Source organism: Lithobates pipiens, unplaced genomic scaffold (genome assembly GCF_037356315.1).
Source record: "Lithobates pipiens isolate NorthernLeopardFrog02 unplaced genomic scaffold, aLitPip1_a1.2 Scaffold_27, whole genome shotgun sequence".
Taxonomy (NCBI): Eukaryota; Metazoa; Chordata; class Amphibia; order Anura; family Ranidae; genus Lithobates; species Lithobates pipiens.
In genome coordinates, this window is record NW_027507788.1 from 1,557,115 (window position 1) to 1,564,646 (window position 7,532).

A 7,532-nucleotide genomic window follows, 5' to 3' on the forward strand; every position below is an offset into this window, starting at 1 on the left:
AGTCACTGCTGGGAGAGGGAGCAGGGCGAGCTGATCTGCTGAGTCACTGCTGGGAGAGGGAGCAGGGCGAGCTGATCTGTAGAGTCACTGCTGGGAGAGGGAGCAGGGCGAGCTGATCTCCTGAGTCACTGCTGGGAGAGGGAGCAGGGCGATCTGATCTGCGGAGAGGTTTTGATTGGTTATAGGCTCCTCTATGTTAATTGAATGTAAATAAGATGGGAATATCGATCGTCCGTCACACAGGAAGAGGTGACCCAACACCGGAGGAGCACCATTCACTCCATATACAGCTCAGTGCTGCGGATCTTCTGCAGCCTCTTTGCAGCCACTTCCTGTCTACCCAACTTCTGGTGATGAGACCCCCTGCAGGTGAGACGTGATAATTACTGATCCTCAGATAACACTCAGCAGCTGCAGATCACCCTCCCCCATCACTGCCTCAGAGAGACAAGCTTCATCCTCTTCTCATTCATACTAGTAATGGGACAGGTTAGTGTGCAGGACTGAGCACAGTGCGGGGTCCTCCCGGTTGGAGGACTAGTTAGGCGAGTCTCCTCCTCCTGTGATGGAATTGTAGTGCGGAATCCTCCCGGTTGGAGGACTAGTTAGGCGAGTCTCCTCCCCCTGTGATGGGATTGTAGTGCGGGATCCTCCCGGTTGGAGGACTAGTTAGGCGAGTCTCCTCCCCCTGTGATGGGATTGTAGTGTGGGATCCTCCTGGTTGGAGGACTAGTTAGGCGAGTCTCCTCCTCCTGTGATGGGATTGTAGTGTGGGATCCTCCCGGTTGGAGGACTAGTTAGGCGAGTCTCCTCCTCCTGTGATGGGATTGTAGTGGGGGATCCTCCCGGTTGGAGGACTAGTTAGGCGAGTCTCCTCCTCCTGTGATGGGATTGTAGTGCGGGATCCTCCCGGTTGGAGGACTAGTTAGGCGAGTCTCCTCCTCCTGTGATGGGATTGTAGTGCGGGATCCTCCCGGTTGGAGGACTAGTTAGGCGAGTCTCCTCCTCCTGTGATGGGATTGTAGTGTGGGATCCTCCCGGTTGGAGGACTAGTTAGGCGAGTCTCCTCCTCCTGTGATGGGATTGTAGTGTGGGATCCTCCCGGTTGGAGGACTAGTTAGGCGAGTCTCCTCCTCCTGTGATGGGATTGTAGTGTGGGATCCTCCCGGTTGGAGGACTAGTTAGGCGAGTCTCCTCCTCCTGTGATGGGATTGTAGTGTGGGATCCTCCCGGTTGGAGGACTAGTTAGGCGAGTCTCCTCCTCCTGTGATGGGATTGTAGTGTGGGATCCTCCCGGTTGGAGGACTAGTTAGGCGAGTCTCCTCCCCCTATGATGGGATTGTAGTGCGGGATCCTCCCGGTTGGAGGACTAGTTAGGCGAGTCTCCTCCTCCTGTGATGGGATTGTAGTGCGGGATCCTCCCGGTTGGAGGACTAGTTAGGCGAGTCTCCTCCTCCTGTGATGGGATTGTAGAGCGGGATCCTCCCGGTTGGAGGACTAGTTAGGCGAGTCTCCTCCTCCTGTGATGGGATTGTAGTGCGGGATCCTCCCGGTTGGAGGACTAGTTAGGCGAGTCTCCTCCTCCTGTGATGGGATTGTAGTGTGGGATCCTCCCGGTTGGAGGACTAGTTAGGCGAGTCTCCTCCTCCTGTGATGGGATTGTAGTGCGGGATCCTCCCGGTTGGAGGACTAGTTAGGCGAGTCTCCTCCTCCTGTGATGGGATTGTAGTGCGGGATCCTCCCGGTTGGAGGACTAGTTAGGCGAGTCTCCTCCTCCTGTGATGGGATTGTAGTGTGGAATCCTCCCGGTTGGAGGACTAGTTAGGCGAGTCTCCTCCTCCTGTGATGGGATTGTAGTGCGGGATCCTCCTGGTTGGAGGACTAGTTAGGCGAATCTCCTCCCCCTGTGATGGGATTGTAGTGTGGGATCCTCCCGGTTGGAGGACTAGTTAGGCGAGTCTCCTCCTCCTGTGATGGGATTGTAGTGCGGGATCCTCCCGGTTGGAGGACTAGTTAGGCGAGTCTCCTCCTCCTGTGATGGGATTGTAGTGTGGGATCCTCCCGGTTGGAGGACTAGTTAGGCGAGTCTCCTCCCCCTGTGATGGGATTGTAGTGCGGGGTCCTCCCGGTTGGAGGACTAGTTAGGCGAGTCTCCTCCTCCTGTGATGGAATTGTAGTGCGGGATCCTCCTGGTTGGAGGACTAGTTAGGCGAGTCTCCTCCCCCTGTGATGGGATTGTAGTGTGGGATCCTCCCGGTTGGAGGACTAGTTAGGCGAGTCTCCTCCTCCTGTGATGGGATTGTAGTGCGGGATCCTCCCGGTTGGAGGACTAGTTAGGCGAGTCTCCTCCTCCTGTGATGGGATTGTAGTGCGGGATCCTCCCGGTTGGAGGACTAGTTAGGCGAGTCTCCTCCTCCTGTGATGGGATTGTAGTGTGGGATCCTCCCAGTTGGAGGACTAGTTAGGCGAGTCTCCTCCTCCTGTGATGGGATTGTAGTGCGGGATCCTCCCGGTTGGAGGACTAGTTAGGCGAGTCTCCTCTCCTGTGATGGGATTGTAGTGTGGGATCCTCCCGGTTGGAGGACTATGTTTAGGCGAGTCTCCTCCTCCTGTGATGGGATTGTAGTGTGGGATCCTCCCCGGTTTGGAGGACTAGTTTAGGCGAGTCCTCCTCCTGTGATGGGATTGTAGTGTGGGATCCTCCGGTTGGAGGACTAGTTAGGCGAGTCTCCTCCTCCTGTGATGGGATTGTAGTGTGGGATCCTCCCGGTTGGAGGACTAGTTAGGCGAGTCTCCTCCTCCTGTGATGGGATTGTAGTGTGGGATCCTCCCTGTTGGAGGACTAGTTAGGCGGAGTCTCCTCCCTGTGATGGGATTGTAGTGCGGGATCCTCCCGTTGGAGGACTAGTTAGGCGAGTCTCCTCCTCCTGTGATGGGATTGTAGTGCGGGATCCTCCCGGTTGGAGGACTAGTTAGGCGAGTCTCCTCCTCCTGTGATGGGATTGTAGTGTGGGATCCTCCCGGTTGGAGGACTAGTTAGGCGAGTCTCCTCCTCCTGTGATGGGATTGTAGTGTGGGATCCTCCCGGTTGGAGGACTAGTTAGGCGAGTCTCCTCCTCCTGTGATGGGATTGTAGTGTGGGATCCTCCCGGTTGGAGGACTAGTTAGGCGAGTCTCCTCCTCCTGTGATGGGATTGTAGTGTGGGATCCTCCCGGTTGGAGGACTAGTTAGGCGAGTCTCCTCCTCGATGGGATTGTAGTGTGGGATCCTCCCGGTTGGAGGACTAGTTAGGCGAGTCCTCCTCCCTGTGATGGGATTGTAGTGTGGGATCCTCCCGGTTGGAGGACTAGTTAGGCGAGTCTCCTCCTCCTGTGATGGGATTGTAGTGCGGGATCCTCCCGGTTGGAGGACTAGTTAGGCGAGTCTCCTCCTCCTGTGATGGATTGTAGTGCGGGATCCTCCTGGTTGGAGGACTAGTTAGGCGAGTCTCCTCCTCCTGTGATGGGATTGTAGTGTGGGATCCTCCCGGTTGGAGGACTAGTTAGGCGAGTCTCCCTCCTGTGATGGGATTGTAGTGCGGGATCCTCCCGGTTGGAGGACTAGTTAGGCGAGTCTCCTCCTCCTGTGATGGGATTGTAGTGTGGGATCCTCCCGGTTGGAGGACTAGTTAGGCGAGTCTCCTCCTCCTGTGATGGGATTGTAGTGTGGGATCCTCCCAGTTGGAGGACTAGTTAGGCGAGTCTCCTCCTCCTGTGATGGGATTGTAGTGCGGGATCCTCCCGGTTGGAGGACTAGTTAGGCGAGTCTCCTCCTCCTGTGATGGATTGTAGTGTGGGATCCTCCCTGGTTGGAGGACTAGTTAGGCGAGTCTCCTCCTCCTGTGATGGGATTGTAGTGTGGGGATCCCCCGGTTGGAGGACTAGTTAGGCGAGTCTCCTCCTCCTGTGATGGGATTGTAGTGGGGGATCCTCCCGGTTGGAGGACTAGTTAGGCGAGTCTCCTCCTCCTGTGATGGGATTGTAGTGTGGGATCCTCCTGGTTGGAGGACTAGTTAGGCGAGTCTCCTCCTCCCTGTGATGGGATTGTAGTGTGGGATCCTCCCGGTTGGAGGACTAGTTAGGCGAGTCTCCTCCTCCTGTGATGGGATTGTAGTGGGGGATCCTCCCGGTTGGAGGACTAGTTAGGCGAGTCTCCTCCTCCTGTGATGGGATTGTAGTGCGGGATCCTCCCGGTTGGAGGACTAGTTAGGCGAGTCTCCTCCTCCTGTGATGGGATTGTAGTGTGGGATCCTCCCGGTTGGAGGACTAGTTAGGCGAGTCTCCTCCTCCTGTGATGGGATTGTAGTGTGGGATCCTCCCGGTTGGAGGACTAGTTAGGCGAGTCTCCTCCTCCTGTGATGGGATTGTAGTGTGGGATCCTCCCGGTTGGAGGACTAGTTAGGCGAGTCTCCTCCTCCTGTGATGGGATTGTAGTGTGGGATCCTCCCGGTTGGAGGACTAGTTAGGCGAGTCTCCTCCTCCTGTGATGGGATTGTAGTGTGGGATCCTCCCGGTTGGAGGACTAGTTAGGCGAGTCTCCTCCCCCTGTGATGGGATTGTAGTGTGGGATCCTCCCTGGTTGGAGGACTAGTTAGGCGAGTCTCCTCCCTCCTGTGATGGGATTGTAGTGCGGGATCCTCCCGGTTGGAGGACTAGTTAGGCGAGTCTCCTCCTCCTGTGATGGGATTGTAGTGCGGGATCCTCCCGGTTGGAGGACTAGTTAGGCGAGTCTCCTCCTCCCTGTGATGGGATTGTAGTGTGGATCCTCCCGGTTGGAGGACTAGTTAGGCGAGTCTCCTCCTCCTGTGATGGGATTGTAGTGCGGGATCCTCCTGGTTGGAGGACTAGTTAGGCGAATCTCCTCCCCCTGTGATGGGATTGTAGGGTGGGATCCTCCCGGTTGGAGGACTAGTTAGGCGAGTCTCCTCCTCCTGTGATGGGATTGTAGTGCGGGATCCTCCCGGTTGGAGGACTAGTTAGGCGAGTCTCCTCCTCCTGTGATGGGATTGTAGTGCGGGATCCTCCCGGTTGGAGGACTAGTTAGGCGAGTCTCCTCCTCCTGTGATGGGATTTGTAGTGTGGGATCCTCCCGGTGTGGAGGACTAGTTAGGCGAGTCTCCTCCCCCTGTGATGGGATTGTAGTGCGGGGTCCTCCCGGTTGGAGGACTAGTTAGGCGAGTCTCCTCCTCCTGTGATGGAATTGTAGTGCGGGATCCTCCTGGTTTGGAGGACTAGTTAGGCGAGTCTCCTCCCCTGTGATGGGATTGTAGTGGTGGGATCCTCCCGTTTGGAGGACTAGTTAGGCGAGTCTCCTCCTCCTGTGATGGGATTGTAGTGCGGGGATCCTCCCGGTTGGAGGACTAGTTAGGCGAGTCTCCCTCCTCCTGGTGATGGGATTGTAGTGCGGGATCCTCCCGGTTGGAGGACTAGTTAGGCGAGTCTCCTCCTCCTGTGATGGGATTGTAGTGTGGGATCCTCCCAGTTGGAGGACTAGTTAGGCGAGTCTCCTCCCTCCTGTGATGGGATTGTAGTGCACGGGATCCTCCCGGTTGGAGGACTAGTTAGGCGAGTCTCCTCCTCCTGTGATGGGATTGTAGTGCGGATCTTCCCGGTTGGAGACTAGTTAGGCGAGTCTCCTCCCCCTGTGATGGGATTGTAGTGTGGGATCCTCCTGGTTGGAGGACTAGTTAGGCGAGTCTCTCCCCTGTGATGGGATTGTAGTGTGGATCCTCCCGGTTGGAGGACTAGTTAGGCGAGTCTCCTCCTCCTGTGATGGGATTGTAGTGGGGGATCCTCCCGGTTGGAGGACTAGTTAGGCGAGTCTCCTTCTCCTGTGATGGGGATTGTAGTGCGGGATCCTCCCGGTTGGAGGACTAGTTAGGCGAGTCTCCTCCTCCTGTGATGGGATTGTAGTGCGGGATCCTCCCGGTTGGAGGACTAGTTTAGGCGAGTCCCTCCTCCTGTGATGGGATTGTAGTGGGGATCCTCCCGGTTGGAGGACTAGTTAGGCGAGTCTCCCTCCTCCTGTGATGGGATTGTAGTGTGGGATCCTCCCGGGTTGGAGGACTAGTTAGGCGAGTCTCCTCCTCCTGTGATGGGATTGTAGTGTGGGATCCTCCCGGTTGGAGGACTAGTTAGGCGAGTCTCCTCCCTCCTGTGAGGGGATTGTAGTGCGGGATCCTCCCGGTTGGAGGACTAGTTAGGCGAGTCTCCTCCTCCTGTGATGGGATTGTAGTGTGGGATCCTCCCGGTTGGAGGACTAGTTAGGCGAGTCTCCTCCTCCCTGTGATGGGATTGTAGTGTGGGATCCTCCCGGTTGGAGGACTAGTTAGGCGAGTCTCCTCCTCCTGTGATGGGATTGTAGTGTGGGATCCTCCCGGTTGGAGGACTAGTTAGGCGAGTCTCCTCCTCCTGTGATGGGATTGTAGTGCGGGGATCCCTCCCGGTTGGAGGACTAGTTAGGCGAGTCTCCTCCTCCTGTGATGTATTGTAGTGGGATCCTCCTGGTTGGAGGACTAGTTAGGCGAGTCTCCTCCCCCTGTGATGGGATTGTAGTGTGGATCCTCCCGGTTGGAGGACTAGTTAGGCGAGTCTCCTCCTCCTGTGATGGGATTGTAGTGCGGGATCCTCCTGGTTGGAGGACTAGTTAGGCGAGTCTCCTCCCTCCTGTGATGGGATTGTAGTGCTGGGATCCTCCCGGTTGGAGGACTAGTTAGGCGAGTCTCCTCCTCCTGTGATGGGATTGTAGTGTGGGATCCTCCCCGGTTGGAGGACTAGTTAGGCGAGTCTCCTCCTCCTGTGATGGGATTGTAGTGCGGGATCCTCCCGGTTGGAGGACTAGTTAGGCGAGTCTCCTCCTCCTGTGATGGGATTGTAGTGTGGATCTCCCGGTTGGAGGACTAGTTAGGCGAGTCTCCTCCTCCTGTGATGGGATTGTAGTGTGGATCCTCCCGGTTGGAGGACTAGTTAGGCGAGTCTCCTCCTCCTGTGATGGGATTGTAGTGCGGATCCTCCCGGTTGGAGGACTAGTTAGGCGAGTCTCCTCTCCTGTGATGGGATTGTAGTGTGGGATCCTCCCTGGTTGGAGGACTAGTTAGGCGAGTCTCCTCCTCTGTGATGGGATTGTAGTGTGGGATCCTCCCGGTTGGAGGACTAGTTAGACGAGTCTCCTCCTCCTGTGATGGGATTGTAGTGGGGGATCCTCCTGGTTGGAGGACTAGTTAGGCGAGTCTCCTCCTCCTGTGATGGGATTGTAGTGTGGGATCCTCCCGGTTGGAGGACTAGTTAGGCGAGTCTCCTCCTCCTGTGATGGGATTGTAGTGGGGGAATCCTCCCGGTTGGGAGGACTAGTTAGGCGAGTCTCCTCCTCCTGTGATGGGATTGTAGTGTGGGATCCTCCCGGTTGGAGGACTAGTTAGGCGAGTCTCCTCCTCCTGTGATGGGATTGTAGTGGGGGAATCCTCCCGGTTGGAGGACTAGTTAGGCGAGTCTCC